Genomic DNA, 24,357 nt, shown 5'->3' on the forward strand with positions numbered 1-24,357 from the left:
CTTACGTCTGTCTCCCGTGAACAAGTGCTGTAACATGGAGATAGGACCATGTGGGAACACTAACCCTATGAAGGTGTGTAGTAATTTAACCTTTTTGTTTTTTGAAAATTATATTTAGCTGATATGAAAGTTTCCAAAAACGTACCGCAAGCGATGCGTGTTAATGTTGAGGCTCTTAACAAAACTCCCCCAGTCAGAAGATACTATCGTCAAGAGGCACTAAAGCAGTTAGCGTCTATGAATGGGGTAGCAGTGCAGGTGCATTAGAGAGAGACAATTTCACGGTTGTTCTACTGTTTTGAAGTTGAATGTAATGTTTATCAGTTTTCTACATGTGTAGCAATATTCAGACACGTTCAGTTGTTTCTATCTTTATCTATAATTGTTACTATGGTGTGAACAGGAAATACAGTTTTTACTCCACTACATTCCTAAAGAAAAGTTATACTTTTTACTCCCATACATTTTCCCTGACACCCAAAAGTACTCGTTACATTTATAATGCTCAGGCAGGACAGCAATATGGTCCAATTCACTCACCTATCAATATCACGCATTGTCACCCCTACTGCCCCTGATCTGGCGGACTCAGTAAACACAAATACTGCGTTTGTAAATTATGTCTGAGTGTTGGAGTGTGGCCCTGGCCGTCCGTGAATATTTTTTGTTGAGTGAAAAATTACAGTGAAGATAAGGTTATTAAGGAAAATAGCTCATAGTGCTGCCTAAAACAAAACTGAAACATTGTACTAAAGGGTTTTTGAGTCATTTATTAATTTCTGTGAATTTAGGAAATCTACTATAGGTTAAGTGTACTTGCGTTGTGTAATTTGTGTGCACTTGTCTAATATGAATGAATGTTTTGTTGTCAATGTTTAGCTACCTGATCTGTTGAAATTAGGTAATTGAACAATAATAAATATAATATCTTTTTTGAGGATAAAGAAAGTTCCAGAAATGTCAAGACTGTTGTCTGTTTCTCTTTATTACTACAGACTGTTAAGGATTAAGTCTGAGGCCTGTAACATCAACAGTGAGGACAAACCCAGCCTGCCTCTCTCCTTCCACACTGAGTCCAAACCTACAGTCACTGGGTCCTGATTGACAGTCGAGTCCAGTTTGCACCGCAGGTACCAGAGATGGCATCAGTGAAGCTGGAAGACTGCAGTCAAACACTGGAGCTGAATGTCAACATTAAAGATGAAGAAGAGGAGGAGAAGATTGGGATATCTGTTTCTCATGGTAAGAGCAGGTTCCTTCCAACTTTCCACTGTGCATGAAAAGTTGCAGTAGAACTGTTTCATCATGAACTGTTTCAATGAGAAGGTAGATGTTATTTCATGCTACTGAGACTTGCATGGATGACGCCAGTATAGTCTGTTTTGGAATGGGTGGCCAGTAATAAACTGACCCTGAACATCTAAAACTAAGAGCACTGTATTTGGTACAAATAATTTCCTAAGTTCGAGACCTCAGCTGAATCTGGTAATGAATGGTGTGGCTGTTGAACAAGTTGAGGAGACTAAATTACTTGGCATTACCTTAGATTGTAAACTGTCATGGTCAAAACGTATAGATTCAATGGTTGTAAAGATGGGGAGAGGTCTGTCCGTAATTGATGCTCTGCTGTTTTGACACCACACTCCAAAAAGCAAGTTCTGCAGGCTCTAGATTTGTCTTATCTTGATTATTGTCCAGTCGTGTGGTCGAGTGCTATAAGGAAATACCTAGTTAAGTTAATAAGTATATAGGTTATAGGTTAAGAACTTTTGTGAAAGAGCACAGTTTGAAAGATATGGCATACAGAAGCAAACCGGATGGACATCATGAAAATGATCAGAGAGGTTGAGGAGTAAAAACAAACAAAATAGAACTATTGTAAAATTGACATGTCCATAAAATGTATGTAGTATGTATAAGCTGGAAGTAGAGGCTTAAGCGTTGTTGTTCACTAGTTTACTCCAATTAGGGGAGGGGTGGTGGGGTTGGAAAGTAAGAAAGGACTTTTTTTTTTTTTTTAAAGGATATGTGTATATATATATATATATACAGTGGGGAAAAAAAGTATTTAGTCAGCCACCAATTGTGCAAGTTCTCCCACTTAAAAAGATGAGAGAGGCCTGTAATTTTCATCATAGGTACACGTCAACCATGACAGACAAATTGAGAAAAGAAAATCCAGAAAATCACATTGTAGGATTTTTTATGAATTTATTTGCAAATTATGGTGGAAAATAAGTATTTGGTCACCTACAAACAAGCAAGATTTCTGGCTCTCACAGACCTGTAACTTCTTCTTTAAGAGGCTCCTCTGTCCTCCACTCGTTACCTGTATTAATGGCACTTGTTTGAACTTGTTATCAGTATAAAAGACACCTGTCCACAACCTCAAACAGTCACACTCCAAACTCCACTATGGCCAAGACCAAAGAGCTGTCAAAGGACACCAGAAACAAAATTGTAGACCTGCACCAGGCTGGGAAGACTGAATCTGCAATAGGTAAGCAGCTTGGTTTGAAGAAATCAACTCTGGGAGCAATTATTAGGAAATGGAAGACATACAAGACCACTGATAATCTCCCTCGATCTGGGGCTCCACGCAAGATCTCACCCCGTGGGGTCAAAATGATCACAAGAACGGTGAGCAAAAATCCCAGAACCACACGGGGGGACCTAGTGAATGACCTGCAGAGAGCTGGGACCAAAGTAACAAAGCCTACCATCAGTAACACACTACGCCGCCAGGGACTCAAATCCTGCAGTGCAAGACGTGTCCCCCTGCTTAAGCCAGTACATGTCCAGGCCCATCTGAAGTTTGCTAGAGTGCATTTGGATGATCCAGAAGAGGATTGGGAGAATGTCATATGGTCAGATGAAACCAAAATATAACTTTTTGGTAAAAACTCAACTTGTCGTGTTTGGAGGACAAAGAATGCTGAGTTGCATCCAAAGAACACCATACCTACTGTGAAGCATGGGGGTGGAAACATCATGCTTTGGGGCTGTTTTTCTGCAAAGGGACCAGGAAGACTGATCCGTGTAAAGGAAAGAATGAATGGGGCCATGTATCGTGAGATTTTGAGTGAAAACCTCCTACCATCAGCAAGGGCATTGAAGATGAAACGTGGCTGGGTCTTTCAGCATGACAATGATCCCAAACACACCGCCCGGGCAACGAAGGAGTGGCTTCGTAAGAAGCATTTCAAGGTCCTGGAGTGGCCTAGCCAGGCTCCAGATCTCAACCCCATAGAAAATCTTTGGAGGGAGTTGAAAGTCCGTGTTGCCCAGCGACAGCCCCAAAACATCACTGCTCTAGAGGAGATCTGCATGGAGGAATGGGCCAAAATACCAGCAACAGTGTGTGAAAACCTTGTGAAGACTTACAGAAAACGTTTGACCTGTGTCATTGCCAACAAAGGGTATATAACAAAGTATTGAGAAACTTTTGTTATTGACCAAATACTTATTTTCCACCATAATTTGCAAATAAATTCATAAAAAATCCTACAATGTGATTTTCTGGATTTTTTTCCTCAATTTGTCTGTCATAGTTGACGTGTGCCTATGGTGAAAATTACAGGCCTCTCTCATCTTTTTAAGTGGGAGAACTTGCACAATTGGTGACTGACTAAATACTTTTTTCCCCCACTGTATATATACACTACCGTTCAAAAGTTTGGGGTCACTTAGAAATGTCCTTGTTTTCGAAAGAAAAGCAAATTTTTTGTCCATTAAAATAACATCAAATTATTCCGAAATAGAGTGTAGACATTGTTAATGTTGTAAATGGCTATTGTATCTGGAAACAGCTGATTTTTTATGGAATATCTACATAGGCGTACAGAGGCCCATTATCAGCAACCATCAGTCCTGTGTTCCAATAGCACGTTGTGTTTGCTAATCCAAGTTTATCATTTTAAATGAATAATTGATCATTAGAAAACCCTTTTGCAATTATGTTAGCACAGCTGAAAACTGTTGTGCTGATTAAAGAAGCAATAAAAAAGCCACTGGATGGGTTTTCAGTACAGTTGAAACGATTTCTTTTAAGTTTTGTTTTTATTATTTTGAATATTTGTAGCTACTTTTTAAGTAAATACCTGCAGTCAACTTGTGCAATACGTTTATGAGTTAAAGAACATTACGTCACATTATTATGTAGCTTACGGTAGTCCCCAGTCAACGAGAAGAGACCGGAGCCTTGTGAGTCACTCTCTGTCGTGCAGCATGTGCCAGGTGATCTAATTACAGTATGGAATTCACAACTAAATGTTTGCCAGTTAGCTTCTTCCATAATCAAGCATTCACTTGGTAACAGCAGAGAATCTCTCCTGGATCAAGAGCCTTGCTGGATAATATTAGGTTTGTGCGTGCAGCAAACTGTGAGAAGCGTTTGAGTTACATCTATAGTTGAGGTCAGAAACTGTACAAAATGTTTGCAATGCACTCGTTAGCATTTAGTTATCATTCTCTATGATGATTCCTTAGTACTAGTTAGCATTTTGTTAGTATTCTGCTTAGTGACGTTTTTTGGGCTTTGAATATTAGTACTATTTAAATAAATACCTGTAGTCAACTTGTGCACTAGGTAATAGATAAAGCACAACGCGTACATAATTTCTCCCATTAGATAATTGTTCATTATGAAGCTTTTTCATTATGAAGCGTTCTGTTAGTTTTTACTCTGTTTGTTCAGAACCTAAAACGGAATCTAGGAAAAGTTCAAACTAAGTTTATTCACCCAAAGGGTCAAACAGCTGCAAAGACAAAGCATGAATACACAAGCACATATATTTATAACCTCCGACTCAACTCCTTACATATCTAGACAGCCAATACATCTCTGTTGCTAGTCAGGAACTTAATTGGTTCTTCTCACTGGTGTAGTCATGGCCCTGCCTGATGCTAGAACCTTCGTGGGCGTGAAAGTGTATGCGTGTGAGATAGGACTGTAGTAGGAGGGTCGTTGTGGTGGGCCCCTCTGGCCCCCCTCCCAGAGGTTTCTACTCACTTCATCTGTTGACATGACCTCGAGCCGGATTCCTTGCTCCTCCCTAGTTCTGCAACTGGCCTGCCTTATCAGGAACTGAAACTAGACTGTTGCCCTTTGCCTCCCTCCTTAGCAACAGAAGATGAATTCTGCACTTCCCCATGTCTCCCTCAGTAACTTTCCATGCACCAAGTTCCTATCCACCCTTCATTGACCCCAACATATACAGTGAGGGGAAAAAGTATTTGATCCCCTGCTGATTTTGTACGTTTGCCCACTGACAATGACATGATCAGTCTATAATTTTAATGGTAGGGTTATTTGAACAGTGAGAGACAGAATAACAACAAAAAAATCCAGAAAAACGCATGTCAAAAATGTTATAAATTGAATTGCATTTTAATGAGGGAAATAAGTATTTGACCCCCTCTCAATCAGAAAGATTTCTGGCTCCCAGGTTTCTTTCATACAGGTAACAAGCTGAGATTAGGAGCACACTCTTAAAGGGAGTGCTCCTAATCTCAGTTTGTTACCTGTATAAAAGACACCTGTCCACAGAAGCAATCAATCAATCAGATTCCAAACTCTCCACCATGGCCAAGACCAAAGAGCTCTCCAAGGATGTCAGGGACAAGATTGTAGACCTACACAAGGCTGGAATGAGCTACAAGACCATCGCCATGCAGCTTGGTGAGAAGGTGACAATAGTTGGTGCGATTATTCGCAAATGGAAGAAACACAAAATAACTGTCAATCTCCCTCGGCCTGGGGCTCTAAGCATTTCACTGTAATGTCTGCACTTGTTGTATTCGGCGCATGTGACCAATAAAATTTGACTTGATTTGATTTGAAGATCTTACCTCGTGGAGTTGCAATGATCATGAGAACGGTGAGGAATCAGCCCAGAACTACACAGGAGGATCTTGTCAATGATCTCAAGGCAGCTGGGACCATAGTCACCAAGAAAACAATTGGTAACACACTACGCCGTGAAGGACTGAAATCCTGCAGCGCACGCAAGGTCCCCCTGCTCAAGGAAGCACATATACAGGGCCGTCTGAAGTTTGCCAATGAACATCTGAATGATTCAGAGGAGAACTGGGTGAAAGTGTTGTGGTCAGATGAGACCAAAATGGAGCTCTTTGGCATCAACTCAACTCGCCATGTTTGGAGGAGGAGGAATGCTGCCTATGACCCCAAGAACACCATCCCCACTGTCAAACATGGAGGTGGAAACATTATGCTTTGGGGGTGTTTTTCTGCTAAGGGGACAGGACAACTTCACCGCATCAAAGGGACGATGGACGGGGCCATGTACCGTTAAATCTTGGGTGAGAACCTCCTTCCCTCAGCCAGGGCATTGAAAATGGGTCGTGGATGGGTATTCCAGCATGACAATGACCCAAAACACACGGCCAAGGCAACAAAGGAGTGGCTCAAGAAGAAGCACATTAAGGTCCTGGAGTAGCCTAGCCAGTCTCCAGACCTTAATCCCATAGAAAATCTGTGTAGGGAGCTGAAGGTTCGAGTTGCCAAACGTCAGCCTCAAAACCTTAATGACTTGGAGAAGATCTGCAAAGAGGAGTGGAACAAAATCCCTCCTGAGATGTGTGCAAACGTGGTGGCCAACTACAAGAAACGTCCGACCTCTGTGAATGACAACAAGGGTTTTGCCACCAAGTACCAAGTCATGTTTTGCAGAGGGGTCAAATACTTATTTCCCTCATTAAAATGCAAATCAATTTATAAAATTTTTGACATGCGTTTTTCTGGATTTTTATGTTGTTATTCTGTCTCTCACTGTTGAAATAAACCTACCATTAAAATTATAAACTGATCATTTCTTTGTCAGTGGACAAACGTACAAAATCAGCAGGGGATTAAATACTTGTTTCCCTCACCGTAGCTATGAGTCCCGGACTGGAACCCCTACATAGACACTAAACAGATGTTGAACTGAAAAACAACTGTTTCCATTGATCGTTAATTCCCTGTGTTGTATATTTATCTTGGAATACTCTTACACACTGTATATACAGTGGGGAGAACAAGTATTTGATACACTGCCGATTTTGCAGATTTTCCTACTTACAAAGCATGTAGAGGTCTGTAATTTTTATCATAGGTACACTTCAACTGTGTGAGACGGAAACTAAAACAAAGATCTAGAAAATCACATTGTATGATTTTTAAGTAATTCATTTGCATTTTATTGCATGACATAAGTATTTGATACATCAGAAAACCAGAACTTAATATTTGGTACAGAAACCTTTGTTTGCAATTACAGAGATCATACGTTTCCTGTAGGTCTTGACCAGGTTTGCACACACTGCAGCAGGGATTTTGTTCCACTCCTCCATACAGACCTTCTCCAGATCCTTCAGGTTTCGGGGCTGTCGCTGGGCAGTTTGGACTTTCAGCTCCCTCCAAAGATTTTCTATTGGGTTCAGGTCTGGAGACTGGCTAGGCCACTCCAGGACCTTGAGATGCTTCTTACGGAGCCACTCCTTAGTTGCCCTTGCTGTGTGTTTCGGGTCGTTGTCATGCTGGAAGACCCAGCCACGACCCATCTTCAATGCTCTTACTGAGGGAAGGAGGTTGTTGGCCAAGATCTCGCGATACATGGCCCCATCCATCCTCCCCTCAATACAGTGCAGTCATCCTGTCCCCTTTGCAGAAAAGCATCCCCAAAGAATGATATTTCCACCTCCATGCTTCACGGTTGGGATGGTGTTCTTGGGGTTGTACTCATCCTTCTTCTTCCTCCAAACACGGCGAGTGGAGTTTAGACCAAAAAGCTCTATTTCTGTCTCATCAGACCACATGACCTTCTCCCATTCCTCCACTGGATTATCCAGATGGTCATTGGCAAACTTCAGACGGGCCTGGACATGTGCTGGCTTGAGCAGGGGGACCTTGCGTGCGCTGCAGGATTTTAATCCATGACAGCGTAGTGTGTTACTAATGGTTTTCTTTGAGACTGTGCTCCCAGCTCTCTTCATGTCATTGACCAGGTCCTGCTGTGTAGTTCTGGGCTGATCCCTCACCTTCCTCATGATCATTGATGCCCCACGAGGTGGGAACTTGCATGGAGCCCCAGACCGAGGGTGATTGACCGTCATCTTGAACTTCTTCCATTTTCTAATAATTGCGCCAACAGTTGTTGCCTTCTCACCAGGCTGCTTGCCTATTGTCCTGTAGCCCATCCCAGCCTTGTGCAGGTCTACAATTTTATCCCTGATGTCCTTACACAGCTCTCTGGTCTTGGCCGTTGTGGAGAGGTTGGAGTCTGTTTGATTGAGTGTGTGGACAGGTGTCTTTTATACAGGTAACGAGTTCAAACAAGTGCAGTTAATACAGGTAATGAGTGGAGAACAGGAGGGCTTCTTAAAGAAAAACTAACAGGTCTGTGAGAGCCGGAATTCTTACTGGTTGGTAGGTGATCAAATACTTATGTCATGCAATAAAATGCAAATTAATTACTTAAAAATCATACAATGTGATTTTCTGGATTTTTGTTTTAGATTCCGTCTCTCACGGTTGAAGTGTACCTATGATAAAAACTACAGACCTCTACATGCTTTGTAAGTAGGAAAACCTTGTTCTCCCCACTGTAGGCTACTGTATCAATCATTCATTTGTTCATGTCATCACACAGCATGCAAGCTATTGAAATGCAATCAAGCATTTTTGGTTTCAAAATAACAAAGCAACCCTTGTATAATTAGAGTAAACAATAAATAAACAGTTCCATTTCGGAAATTGCATTCACGAATCAATGCAACTGTTTTTAGTCTTTGCTGTAATAAAGGCTTAACAATAAAACGTTACAACAGACTCTCTGGTACGCTTATCATTTATTTACCTGTGTTTTCCAGTGATTGTATTATAAATTATACTCCCGAGTGGCGCAGTGGTCTAAGGCACTGCATCGCAGTGCTAGCTGTGCCACTAGAGATTTTTGTTCGAATCCAGGCTCTGTTGTAGCCGGCCGCGACCGGGAGACCAATGGTGCGGCGTGCAATTGGCCCAGCGTCGTCCAGGGAATGGCCGGCAGGGATGTAGCTCAGTTGATAGAGCATGGCGGTTGCAACGCCAGGGTTGTGGGTTCGATTCCCACATGGGGTATGAAAAAATAAATAAATTAATAATTAATAAAAAAATAATTTAAAAAATTAATGTATGCACTAACTGTAAGTCGCTCTGGATAAGAGCGTCTGCTAAATGACTAAAATGTCAATGTAAAATGTAAATTTAGTATTTAGTGCGCTTCAACCTGTCAGACAAGCTCAGTGCATATGGTGGATTTGATTACCTGGATGTGCGTATATTCTTCAGCTTTTGTATTTGATTTGATTAAAACACACCATTCACCCTCTGAATGGCACACATACACAATCCATGTCTCAATTGTCTCAAGGCTTAAAAGTCCTTCATTAATCGTTCTCCTCCCCTTCATCGACACTGATCTGAAGTGGATTTAACAAGTGACATCAATGAGGGATCATATATGTAACCTGGTCATTCTATGTCATGGAAAGAGTTCATAATGTTTTATACACTCAGTGCATATCACACCAATTGACTTTTTCTTTTATGTTGTTCACACAGGTGACATTGAGACATTCTCTACATCCAGAGAGCAACAGCAGGAAGATCGCAGAGCTAAGAGGTCTCACCACTGCCCACATTGTGAGGAGACTTTCCCAATTCTATCAAAGCTAAAAATACACCTAAAAATACACACAGGAGATAATCTGTATTCCTGCACTGACTGTGGGAAGAGCTTCACAACATCACAAGCTCTGACAGTTCATCAGAGAGTGCACACAGGAGAGAAGCCTTACTCCTGCTCTGATTGTGGGACGAGTTTCACAACATCCCAGGCTCTGACAGTTCATCAGAGAGTGCACACAGGAAAGAAGCCTTACTCCTGCTCTGACTGTGGGACGAGTTTCTCTCAACTGGGCAGCTTAAAATCACACCAACGGATACACACAGGAGAGAAGCCTTACTCCTGCTCTGACTGTGGGGCAAGTTTCTCTCAACTGGGCAGCTTAAAATCACACCAACGTATACATACAGGAGAAAAGCCTTACTCCTGCTCTGACTGTGTACAATGCTTCACAACATCAACTGAGCTAAAAGTTCATCAGAGAACACACACAGGAGAGAAGCCTTACTCCTGCTCTGATTGTGGGAAGAGTTTCTTTCGACTGGGCAACTTAAAAACACATGAACGTACACACAGGAGAAAAGCCTTACTCTTGCTCTGACTGTGTAAAATGCTTCACAACATCAACTGACCTAAAAGTTCATCAGAGAACACACACCGGAGAGAAGCTTTACTCCTGCTCTGATTGTGGGAAGAGTTTCTCTCGACTGGACAACTTAAAAACACATGAACTTATACACACAGGAGAGAAGCCTTACTCCTGCTCTGAATGTGGGGCAAGTTTCTCTCAACTCTGCACCTTAAAACAACATGAACCTATACATACAGGAGAAAAGCCTTACTCCTGCTCTGACTGTGTAAAATGCTTCACAAGATCAGCTGAGCTAAAAGTTCATCAGAGAACACACACAGGAGAGAAGCCTTACTCCTGCTCTGATTGTGGGAAGAGTTTCTCTCGACTGGGCAACTTAAAAACACATGAACGTATACACACAGGAGAGAAGCCTTACTCCTGCTCTAAATGTAGGGCAAGTTTCTCTCAACTCGGCACCTTAAAACAACATGAACCTATACATACAGGAGAGAAGCCTTACTCCTGCTCTGACTGTGGGGTAAGTTTCTCTCAACTGGGCAGTTTAAAACAACATGAACGTATACACACAGGAGAAAAGCCTTACTCCTGCTCTAACTGTGTAAAATGCTTCACAAGATCAGCTGAGCTAAAAGTTCATCAGAGAACACACACAGGAGAGAAGCCTTACTCCTGCTCTGATTGTGGGAAGAGTTTCTCTCGACTGGGCAACTTAAAAACACATGAACGTATACACACAGGAGAGAAGCCTTACTCCTGCTCTGACTGTGGAAATATTTTCTCTCGATTGGGCCACTTAAAAACACATGAACGTATACATACAGGAGAGAAGCCTTACTCCTGCTCTGACTCTTGGGCAAGTTTCTCTCAACTGGGCAGTTTAAAACAACATGAACCTATACACACAGGAGAGAAGCCTTACTCCTGCTCTGACTGTGTAAAATGCTTCACAACATCAGCAGAGCTAAAAGTTAATCAGAGAACACACACAGGAGAGAAGACTTACTTCTGCTCTTAATATGGCAAGAGTTTCTCCCGATTGGGCAACGTAAAAACACACCAACGGTTACACACTGGAGAGAAGACTTATCACCGCGCTGACTGTGAGCCGAGATTCTACAGATTGGGCAATTTAAAAAGACACCAACGTATACAAAAGAAATGGTAGTGGATTGGATCAAATGAAGAAAGCTTAGAACTCTATTGTAATCCTATTGTTTCTCACTGTGAGAGAACTGTGCAGAGGAACGGGAACGTTGTGGAATGGTAGCATCTCTTTACTTAACTGATCAGTGTGCACCTTGTCAGTTTTGCATGAGGCCGAAGTCCGACGCAGAAAGGAAGGTAGGCCTAAGGAGTGAACACCCTGTGTGTTCTACAGTGGAGATTTTAGCATGTACATATTTTATTATTATTATTGAACCTTTTATTCAACTAGGCAGACTAGCTAAAATTCTGTTACAAATGGTTTTAGTAGTCCGACAATGTCACTAATCTGGATTTAGACTGTCTGCTACTTCAGGTCTAAATAGGGGTATAATCTATACCTTGTGACAATGTAGGACTACTGAAACCATTGTAAGACAGACTTTTTGTTAGCCTTTAAGGAGTCAGCATGCTTCCCAGCCGAAACAGTTCGGAAGAGTTTGTGCATATATTATGACAACATTTTGTTTTCGTTTTGGATTTACGGTAAGGGTTTTTTCAGCTGTTCTGGTAGACAATATTTTTTCCTCGAGTCAAGCTGAAGTCTGTAGCCGAAGGGGAAGGGGGTTATTGGTCAACAGTAGGTATTCTTCAATAAAGTCTTTGTCATTAAATGAGAGACGAGTCGTTTTCATGCAGATTTTTTCATTGAGAAATACTGCAACAAACATCTTAGTTAAATGTAAAATTGCACCACTAAGATCTCCTCGGCAAAAACATCAACATTAATGACAGATTTCTTGAGTTTTCTGACTATTTTGAGGAAGTGGCTATAGACCCTTTTCCAGTTCATGACACACTGACGTCACAAACAGATGCGTGCGACTCTTGGCGGCAGTAGTCAAGATTTACATTTGTATTCATTCTAAACAAAATAACTTTTTTGGGTTCTGATACATTTACAATTATGTTTTGATTCTTGCTTGAACAGTCGCTATGATTATATTTGATTGTGTGTGATCTTTGCAAAATAATTATTTTCGATGCAGCAGTTGTTAGCTAGAATGCGTATGCTCATTGATATAGGCTGTAGCAAAAGCTAGCCAAAGAGCCATTTTACTGGTTGACGTGTTTTTTAAGTATAATGCTGTTGATTTGTGATGAAGACACAAACATTATATTAAGCAGGGCATTCATACGAGGCTTAAAATGCAATTATAATCCAAAGTAGTGTGAAATACACTCATAAGCAACATGTAAATAGAGGCTTTTTTTGCTGGCGTTCTATAAGAACTCCCCCTTGTTCTGCCACCAACTCGCGCCCTTCCCCCTCTTGCAGCAATATTTGTCAACACTGAAAGGGGTCTATGGCGTCTCAAAATTGACAAACCATACTATTGGCAAAAAAAGCGCACCCCTTTGATTCCCCTGGACCAGGATTGGGAAACACTGCAGTACAGAGCAGAAAGTGTGATGAAGCAAATTATATGTTCAATTATCATTTTCCTCATTTGCATCATCTTCACACTTTTTGCTCTGTGGACTAATGAACAAAATCATTTACTACAAGAACGTTTTTTTGTGTGTGAAAACATCCACCTACCGCTCCATTAAAGGAGTGTTTCACTATTTTACAACTTGAAGTCATGTACAGTGCCTTGCAAAAGTATTCACCCCCCTTGGCGTTTTTCCTATTTTGTTGCATTACAACCTGTAATTTAAACAGATTTTTATTTGGATTTCATGTAATGGACATACACAAAATAGTCGAAATTGGTGAAGTAAAAAAAATAACATGTTTCAAAAAATAAAAATAAAAAAATAACGGAAAAGTGGTGCATGCATATGTATTCACCCCCTTTGCTATGAAGCCCCTAAATCAGATCTGGTGCAACCAATTACCTTCAGAAGTCAAATAATTAGTTAAATAAAGTCCACCTGTGTGCAATCTAAGTGTCACATGATCTCAGTATATATACACCTGTTCTGAAAGGCCCCAGAGTCTGCAACACCACTAAGCAAGCGGCACCATGAAGACCAAGGAGCTCTCCAAACAGGTCAGGGACAAAGTTGTGGAGAAGTACAGATCAGGGTTGGGTTATAAAAAAATATCAGAAACTTTGAACATCCCACAGAGCACCATTAAATCCATTATTAAAAAATGCAAAGAATATGGCACAACAACAAACCTGCCAAGAGAGGGCCCCCACCAAAACTCACGGACCAGGCAAGGAGGGCATTAAACAGAGGGGCAACAAAGAGACCAAAGATAACCCTGAAGGAGCTGCAAAGCTCCACAGCGGAGATTGGAGTATCTGTCCATTGGACCACTTTAAGCCGTACACTCCACAGAGCTGGGCTTTACGGAAGAGTGGCCAGAAAAAAGGCATTGCTTAAAGAAAAAAAATAAGCAAGCACGTTTGGTGTTCACCAAAAGGCATGTGGGAGACTCTCCAAACATATGGAAGAAGGTAATCTGGTCAGATGACACTAAAATTGAGCTTTTTGGCCATCAAGGAAAACGCTTTGTCTGGCGCAAACCCAACACCTCTCATCAGCCCGAGAACACCATCCCCACAGTAAAGCATGGTGGTGGCAGCATCATGCTGTGGGGATGTGTTTCATCGGCAGGGACTGGGAAACTGGTCAGAATTGAAGGAATGATGGATGGCGCTAAATACAGGGAAATTCTTGAGGGAAACCTGTTTCAGTCTTCCAGAGATTTGAGACTGTGACAGAGGTTCACCTTCCAGCAGGACAATGATCCTAAGCATACTGCTAAAGCAACACTTGAGTGGTTTAAGGGGAAACATTTAAATGTCTTGGAATGGCCTAGTCAAAGCCCAGACCTCAATCCAATTGAGAATCTGTGGTATGACTTAAAGATTGCTGTACACCATCGGAACCCATCCAACTTGAAAGAGCTGGAGCAGTTTGCCTTGAAGAATGGGCAAAAATCCCAGTGGCTAGATGTGCCAAGCTTATAGAGACATACCCCAAGAGACTTGCAGCTGTAATTGCTGCAAAAGGTGGCTCTACAAAGTATTGACTTTCAGGGGGTGAATAGTTATGCACGCTCAAGTTTTTTTTTTTTTTATTAATTCTTGTTTGTTTAACAATATAAAATATTTTGCATCTTCAAAGTGGTAGGCATGTTGTGTAAATCAAATGATAAAAACCCCTAAAAAATCCATTTTAATTCCAGGTTGTAAGGCAACAAAATAGGAAACATGTCAAGGGGGGTGAATACTTTCAAAAGCCACTGGATTTGTCTATTTATCTACTCAAAACATGTCACTACACCTCTACACCACCATTGGGACAAGCCAATTTTCCAGCCACCAGTATTCTCTACAATGCATATGTAATGTATTGAAACACTTAGACACTAAAAACACCCCCCTTTATTTTCTTTGAAACAAGGTTAATTGTCTAGCTAATCACTGTCACTTCTTTATTCCACATGCAGGATTCTACATGCAGGACTTAGTCTGTAGTGGGTTGTCTGGTTGGGGGTAGGGAAACAGCTAATTATAGGCTAGCTAGTAGCTTCGTTAAGTTTTGGTTGCAGCGCTCTGAATAATATAGCTAGTTTGCTAAGCTTTGATCAGCATGAACATTCTAAAATGGCTGGGTAGTGCAACCAACTGACAAGTTCTTTGTTCTTCAAAGATATGGCGGGCCTTTGTCAGCACTGCCGACTGTGCTATTGGCACTGAAACATGATTAACATTTTTGGGACCTCTACAGCAATGTACCAAAAATATGTTCGTCAACCTGAAGAACGTATTCAGTGAACACAGACTCTGAACACAGAGCATGTTACATCAACGAAATGCCCAGCTGGCATTTGAGAGACCTGAGAAGTCAATTTAGCCAGGAAGGAGAATGGAATCTGAAACTTCTCATGGAATGATTTATTCATTAGTTTTCCCTCATGTAAGCCTACTGGTTGTTTGGCACATTGTTTAATGTATAGTAGGCCTTTGCTTTTCACTTCAATGCATAATTAATTTGCATTACACACAGTCGTTGTGTGATAGGCTACTGTAAAAGTTACTATGGAAACAATGCAGCCTAGTTTTTCACCCCCTCCCTGCTCTCTTGCTATAGAGTGTGTGTGTGTGTGTGTGTGTGTGTGTGTATGTGTGTGTTGCTCTATGAATGGACATTTAATATTATTCGTGGCAGATTTAAATTAGCTACTGTCATGAAGGAAATGGAACATTTCGCACTTAGTTTGATTTACTTAGCTTTTCTGAAACACTATTTTTATTTTTTTATGAAATTCACTGAGGGGGATGGTCCTCCCCTTCCTCCTCTAATGAGTTTCCACTGATTGCAGGGAATACTGACTGGAGATGTTCCGCCCTCCAAGGCCCCTGAGCCTGTGTAGGGATGTGATTTGGATTGGACTGTGTCTTTTTTAAATGTATTTTTATTTTGTGGGATGTAGTTTGTTCCCCTTTTCCTCAATGGACATTTATTTTTTCTCCAGTTTACTAACCAAACAGTAGGTTGCGGCATACACATTACGTGAACGTCATTATACTAGATAAGAAGAAGAAGAAGAGGCAGTTAGTCCATCAGTCCAATAGTCGTTGTTGCACTGTGGTAGTGGGGGAACAGGAAGTTCCGGGTTGGCGCGCAACATTATTCAGAATAAAGAATGCGCCAGACCTGTGCTGTCAAGACGACAACTTTGTGTCCGTTTCAAATGTATTACTACAGGTATGTAATAGCACGTTTAAACTTTCTAATATCGAAAGAACATGTCATAACATGCTAGTTAACAAATACGTCAAGGTATTCTCCCATTTGGTAAAGGTTTGATGTGTTCTTTTTGTGTCAAACCGAGTGAGTGAAAGAACGTGATAAAAACTATTTTACAAGTCACATAGCTAGAGATTAGCGATTTGTCTGAATGAATGTACATAATTTCGTCAATGTAATTTAATAAAGAATCAATTTGAGATTTCTGTGTTCGTTTTACATGTTAGTGGTTTTGTGTAAAAATGTATAATCTTATGAGCTGTTAAAATGGCGTCGTCCATTCTGATGTTCGTTTAAAGTCCACTTAGAAGATAATGGCCCCTATCAGATATTTATGTAGTTGGTGCAGTATATTATTTTACTGTAGTAAATATACATTGGGTGGTCGGGTTTGTTCGAGCCCTGAATGCTGATTGGCTGAAAGCCGTGGTATATCAGACATACACCACAGGTATGACAAAACATATATATATATTTTTTTACTGTTATACATATGTTGGTAACCAGTTTATAATAGCAGTTAGGCGACTGAGGCATTGCATCGTGCCTAACAGCCCTTAGCCGTGGTATATTGGCCATATACCACACCTCCTCTGGCCCTATTGCATAAATATACATGAGTTCTATCTTGGAAAAGTATTTATTAGCTTACAATTGTACAATTTATGCTTCCTGCATATAACCACGAAGACGGCCGGAAAGGCCCTAAAGCAAGATCGTAAACGGTGAGCCTGCTGTAGCCTACAGTCCATGGTAAACTGGTGCGCACCAAGTTGGACTATACGTTTTAGTATTTGATTTGGAGAACCTCAAACCCAACTTTTAGAACAATATTACAGTATTATAAAAATGGATTTATGAGTTTGTAATTTGGGAACGTTTTCTGGGGATGCTCTAAGTTACTATTATATGTGTTTCAAGCATTGAGAAATAGCTGCTATATGCCCTTTAACAGACTTCAGTGCAGAAGCTCTCTAAATCCCTTCTCCGTATGTAGAGTTTTCAGCCATTACATTTGTCCACATTTGACTCTGCGTAAACTACAATTCCGATGCTCTGTTTTAACATTGAGAAACGTCAATAATTATCAATTTCACAACCGTATGCTAATATGCCTCTTATCTTTCATGTCAGCGAGAACTAATCTTTCAAATAACGATACACTTACTGTAGGAGTTTTACACGGATCCATACACTGTGTGCCTCCAGTTGACAAACTACACTTCCTCCCCGGTTAGCTTACACACAGGTGTTGGGAGCACGCTAGATAGCTAATTAGCACAGGGCCTATGGCTTACATCTGTCTTCCGTAAACAAGTGCTGTAACATGGAGATAGGACCATGTGGGAACACTAACCCTATAAAGGTGTGTAGAAATTTAACCTTTTTGTTTTTTGAAAATTATATTTAGCTGATATGAAAGTTTCCAAAAACGTACCCCAAGCGATGCGTGTTAATGTTGAGGTTCTTAACAAAACTCCCCCAGTCAGAAGATACTATCGTCAAGAGGCACTAAAGCAGTTAGCGTCTATGAATGGGGTAGCAGTGCAGGTGCATGAGAGAGAGACAATTTCACGGTTGCACTACTGTTTTGAAGTTGAATGTAATGAATGGGTATTTTCCAGTTAAGCACAGGAAGCATAGTTAATTACATCATGACAAGCTAACAATGTATGGTTAAATAGTTAATCACAACATGAGAAGAGGAGGCCTGAAACAGAGCAAGAAAATAGCTCAGGGAACTATGAAACAGAGTCAGGAAATGTCTCTGTTAGTTTTTAACCATATGATGAGGATTTTTCAGTGGACTATGGGATGGACATGGTTAATCAACAAACATGGAGCCAGGGTTAAACATTGATACATCTCTGTTGCTAGGCAAGAACGTAATTGGTTTCTCTCATTGGGTTTAGGCCTCCCGAGTGGCGCAGTGGTCTAAGGCACTGCATCACAGTGCTAGCTGTGCCACTAGAGATCCTGGTTCGAATCTAGGCTCTGTCGTAGCCGGCCGCGACCGGGAGACCCATGGGGCGGCGCACAATTGGCCCAGCGTCGTCCAGGGTAGGGGAGGGAATGGCCGGCAGCGATGTAGCTCAGTTGGTAGAGCTTGGTGTATTGCAATGCCAGGGTTGTGGGTTCGATTCCCACGGGGGGTATGAAAACTAAAAAAAATAATGTATGCACTCACTAACTGTAAGTCGCTCTGGATAAGAGCGTCTGCTTGTCACGATCGTCTTCAAAATGAGCGGACCAAGGCGCAGCGTGATAAGCGTACATACTTTATTATATTAAAGCGCACACACGAAAATGAAACAAAACACGATCGTAACGTCCTCAGTGACAAAAACACGGAACACTGGAACACAGGAACAACAGGAACAAAAACCCACAAACACAAGGTGAAAACACACAGAATAAATATGGCTCCCAATCAGAGATAACGAGCCGACAGCTGACACTCGTTACCTCCGATTGGGAGTCACCAGACCAATCACCACAAAACACAAACAAATGAAACACACCCATACCCAACACCACCAAATGAAATACACTCTGGCTCTAATTACACAGTCCCGGAGCCAGAGTGTGACAGTACCCCCCCCCCAAAGGCGCGGACTCCGACCGCGCCTAACCCAAAAAATGGGGAGGGCTGGGTGGGTGTTACTCCACGGAGGCGGCTCTGGCACTGGTCGTGGTCCCCACCCCACCATAGTCACTACCCACTTAAGTAGCCTCCTCCAATTGACCACCCTACATCCTAACCCCACTGGATTAAGGGGCAGCACCGGACTAAGAGGCAGCACCGGACTAAGGGGCAGCACCGGACTAAGGGACAGCACCAGGATAAGGAGCAGCACCGAGCTAAGGGGCAGCACCGGACTAAGGGGCAGCACCAGGATAAGGGACAGCACCAGGATAAGGATCAGCACCGAGCTAAGGGGCAGCACCGGACTAAATGGCGGATACTGGCTGGCTGGCTCTGGCGGATCCTGGCTGGTTGGCGGATCCTGGCTGGACGGCTCTGGCGGATCCCGGCTGGACGGCTCTGGCGGATCCCGGCTGGACGGCTCTGGCGGATCCCGGCTGGACGGCTCTGGCGGATCCCGGCTGGACGGCTCTGGCGGATCCCGGCTGGACGGCTCTGGCGGATCCCGGCTGGACGGCTCTGGCGGATCCCGGCTGGACGGCTCATGGCTGGCTGACGGATCTGGCTGCTCATGGCTGGCGGAAGGCTCTGGCTGATCCTGTCTGGCGGAAGGCTCTGGCTGATCCTGTCTGGCAGAAGGCTCTGGCTGATCCTGTCTGGCAGAAGGCTCTGGCTGATCCTGTCTGGCAGAAGGCTCTGGCTGATCCTGTCTGGCGGAAGGCTCTGGCTGATCCTGTCTGGCGGAAGGCTCTAGCGGCTCCGGTCTGGCGGACGGCTCAGCAGGCTTTGGGCAGACGGGCAGTTCAGGCCCCGTTGGGCAGACGGCAGACTCTGGCCGTCTGAGGCGCACCGTAGGCCTGGTGCGTGGTGCCGGAACTGGAGGTACCGGGCTGAGGACACGCATCTCAGGGCTAGTGCGGGGAGAAGCAACAGGGCATGCTGGACCCTGGGGACGCACATACGGCCTAGTGCGTGGTGCCGGAACTGGTGGTCCCGGGCTGAGGACACGCATCTCAGGGCTAGTGCGGGGAGTAGCAACAGGGCATGCTGGACCCTGGGGACGCACATACGGCCTAGTACGTGGTGCCGGAACTGGTGGTCCCTGGCTGAGGACACGCATCTCAGGGCTAGTGCGGGGAGCAGCAACAGGACGCACAGGACTCTGGGGACACACAGGAGGCTTGGTGCGAATAGCAGGAACGGGCTGGACCAGGCTGGCGACTCGCACCCCTGGTTTGGTGCGAGTGGCAGGAACAGGCCGGGCCGGGCTGGCGACGCATACCGTAGGCTTCGTACGTGGCACAGGAACCGGCCGGGCTGGGCTGGCGACGCACACCGTAGGTTTCCTACGTGGCGCAGGAACAGGCCGGGCTGGGCTGGCGACGCACACCGTGGGCTTGATGCGTGGAGTAACAACAGGCCGGTCCGTACTGGGAACACACACCACTGGCCTTAACCGGGGCTCAGGAACGGGCCGGACCGGACTGGTAACACACCTCAGTCTCTCACGCCGTGCCACAACAACTTCCCTCCCTCTACTCGCCAATGGCTCCCGTACTCCGGTAGCCTTCTCTCCACGTCTACCTGTGGCAGCCTCCTGCTGCCCAGCTGCCCAAGCCATGTGCCCCCCCCCAAAAATTTCTTGGGGTTGCCTCTCGTCCTTCCGACGATGGCCCTGCCGACGCCGTTGCTCCTCTCTCCGTCGCCTCTCCTCTGTTTCGCTCCATGGACGGCGATCCATGCCATCCAGGATCTCCTCCCAAGTCCAGGACCCTTTACCGTCCAAAATCTCCTCCCATGTCCAGACCCTAGGCTCCTGGACACGCTGCTTGGTCCTTTGGTGGTGGGTTTTTCTGTCACGATCGTCTTCAAAATGAGCGGACCAAGGCGCAGCGTGATAAGCGTACATACTTTATTATATTAAAGCGCACACACGAAAATGAAACAAAACACGATCGTAACGTCCTCAGTGACAAAAACACGGAACACTGGAACACAGGAACAACAGGAACACAGGAACAAAAACCCACAAACACAAGGTGAAAACACACAGAATAAATATGGCTCCCAATCAGAGATAACGAGCCGACAGCTGACACTCGTTACCTCCGATTGGGAGTCACCAGACCAATCACCACAAAACACAAACAAATGAAACACACCCATACCCAACACCACCAAATGAAATATACCCTGGCTCTAATTACACAGTCCCGGAGCCAGAGTGTGACACTGCTAAATGACCAATAAATGTAAAAATTTAAAATGTGTTTGTTCTCTGGTCATCTGACCTGTCTTCGGTTGTCTTCTCTTATCAGTGACTGAAACCAGGCTGAACCCTTTGTCTCTCCTTGAGCGTCTTCCTGATTAAATTACAGCGTGACGGGGTGGGACAGAGGGGTTAGGCTTGGGTATGTTTGAGAGATTGATTGTGGGCCTGCCATGTCCATTATCAATCTCCAGGTCGAGCCAGGGTGAGCCAGAGTTGAACAAGGTTCAAACTGAACATGATTATTTTTACATGAGAGGGCGGTTAGTTGTGCATGACAAAGCTTGATTGGTCACACCACCATTGGTTCCAAACTGAATACATAGTGGTGAAATCTGACTTCTCCTCTATCATAAACTAAGGAAGTGGGCGGAGCGGTCAAGAGGTGGAAACTGGAGACAGTGGTGGGGGAACCAAAGAGGGAGGGGTTCAGCTACAATGTATGTAAATTACTATATAAACTTGTTTGCAAACCACCTCTTCTCTATTGCTTATGTAATAATAGTATAAAGTATATCTTATTTCAAGAAAAACTCTGAAATACTTTGGTTCTTTGATCAGTATGATGAATTTGCCACAACAATGTTTATCAGTTTTCTACATGTGTACTAATATTCAGACACGTTCAGTTGTTTCTACCTTTATCTATAGTTGTTACTATGGTGTGAACGGGACATACAGTTGGCAGTGGTGTAAAGTAACTAAGTAGTCCTGTGTGGCTCAGTTAGTAGAGCATGGTGCTTGCAACGCCAGGGTTGTGGGTTCGATTCCCACTGGGGACCAGTATGAAAAATGTGTGCACTCACTACTGTAAGTCGCTCTGGATAAGAGCTTCTGCTAAATGACTGAAATGTAAAAGTAAAAAGGCTTTGAAGTACTACTGAAGTCGTTTTTGGGGTATTTGTACTTTACTATTTATATTTCTGGCAACTTTTACTCCACTACATTCCTAAAGAAAAGTTGTACTTTTTACTCCCATACATTTTCCCTGACACCCAAAAGTACTCGTTACATTTATAATGATCAGGCAGGACAGCAATATGGTCCAATTCACTCACCTATCAATATCACGCATTGTCACCCCTACTGCCCCTGATCTGGCAGACTCACTAAACACAAATACTGCGTTTGTAAATGACGTTTGAGTGTTGGAGTGTGTCCCTGGCCGTCCGTGAATATTATTATTTTTGAGTGAAAAAATACAGTGAAGATAAGGTTATTAAGGAAAATAGCTCATAGTGCTGCTTAAAACAAACTGTAACCTTGTCCTAAATAGTTTTTGAGTCATTTATTCATTTCTGCAGTTGCTTTGTGTAATTTTTGTGCACTTGTCTAATGTGAATGAATGTTGTTTTGTCATTGTTTAGCTACCTGATCTGTTGAAATTAGGTAATTGAACAAGAATAAATATAATATCTTTTTTGAGGATAAAGAAAGTTCCAGAACTGTCAAGACTTTTGTCTGTTTCTCTTTATTACTACAGGCCGACTAGGATTAAGTCTGAGGCCTGTAACATCAACAGTGAGGACAAACCCAGCCTGCCTCTCTCCTTCCACACTGAATCCAAACCTACAGTCACTGGGTCCGGATTGACAGTCGAGTCCAGTTTGCACCGCAGGTACCAGAGATGGCATCAGTGAAGCTGGAAGACTGCAGTCAAACACTGGAGCTGAATGTCAACATTAAAGATGAAGAAGAGGAGGAGAAGATTGGGAAATCTGTTTCTCATGGTAAGAGCAGGTTCATTCCAACTTCCCACTGTGCATGAAAAGTTGCAGTACAACTGTTTCATGATGAACTGTTTCAATGAGAAGGTAGGTGTTATTTAATGCTACTGAGACTTGCATGGATGACACCAGTATAGGCTGTTTTGGAATGGGTGGCCAGTAATAAACTGGCCCTGAACATCTAAAACTAAGAGCATTGTATTTGGTACAATCTGGTAATGAATGGTGTGGTTGTTGAACAAGTTGAGGAGACTAAATTACTTGGCATTACCTTTGATTGTAAACTGTCATGGTCAAAACATATACAGTGGGGAAACAAAGTATTTAGTCAGCTACCAATTGTGCAAGTTCTCCCACTTAAAAAGATGAGAGAGGCGTGTAATTTTCATCATAGGTACACGTCAACTATGACTGACAAATTGAGAAGAAAAACAATCCTGAAAATCACATTGTAGGATTTTTTATGAATTTATTTGCAAATTATGGTGGAAAATAAGTATTTGGTCACCTAATAATAATAATAATAATATGCCATTTAGCAGACGCTTTTATCCAAAGCGACTTACAGTCATGCGTGCATACATTTTTGTGTATGGGTGGTCCCGGGGATCGAACCCACTACCTTGGCGTTACAAGCGCCGTGCTCTACCAGCTGAGCTACAGAGGACCACACCTACAAACAAGCAAGATTTCTGGCTCTCACAGACCTGTAACTTCTTCTTTAAGAGGCTCCTCTGTCCTCCACTCGTTACCTGTATTAATGGCACCTGTTTGAACTTGTTATCAGTATAAAAGACACCTGTCCACAACCTCAAACCGTCACACTCCAAACTCCACTATGGCCAAGACCAAAGAGCTGTCAATGGACACCAGAAACAAAATTGTAGACCTGCACCAGGCTGGGAAGACTGAATCTGTAATAGGTAAGCAGCTTGGTTTGAAGAAATCAACTGTGGGAGCAATTATTAGGAAATGGAAGACCTCCAGAGAGCTGGGACCAAAGTAACAAAGCCTACCATCAGTAACACACTACGCCGCCAGGGACTCAAATCCTGCTGTGCCAGACATGTCCCCCTGCTTAAGCTAGTACATGTCCAGGCCCGTCTGAAGTTTGCTAGAGTGCATTTGGATGATCCAGAAGAGGATTGGGAGAATGTCATATGGTCAGATGAAACCAAAATATAACTTTTTGGTAAAAACTCAACTTGTCGTGTTTGGAGGACAAAGAATGCTGAGTTGCATCCAAAGAACACCATACCTACTGTGAAGCATGGGGGTGGAAACATCATCCTTTGGGGCTGTTTTTCTGCAAAGGGACCAGGACGACTGATCCATGTAAAGGAAAGAATGAATGGGGCCATGTATCGTGAGATTTTGAGTGAAAACCTCCTTCCATCAGCAAGGGCATTGAAGATGAAACGTGGCTGGGTCTTTCAGCATGACAATGATCCCTAACACACCGCCCGGGCAATGAAGGAGTGGCTTCGTAAGAAGCATTTCAAGGTCCTGGAGTGGCCTAGCCAGTCTCCAGATCT

The sequence above is a fragment of the Coregonus lavaretus genome (genome assembly GCF_964263955.1).
Source record: "Coregonus lavaretus genome assembly, contig: HAP1_SCAFFOLD_56, whole genome shotgun sequence".
In the NCBI taxonomy this organism is placed as follows: domain Eukaryota; kingdom Metazoa; phylum Chordata; class Actinopteri; order Salmoniformes; family Salmonidae; genus Coregonus; species Coregonus lavaretus.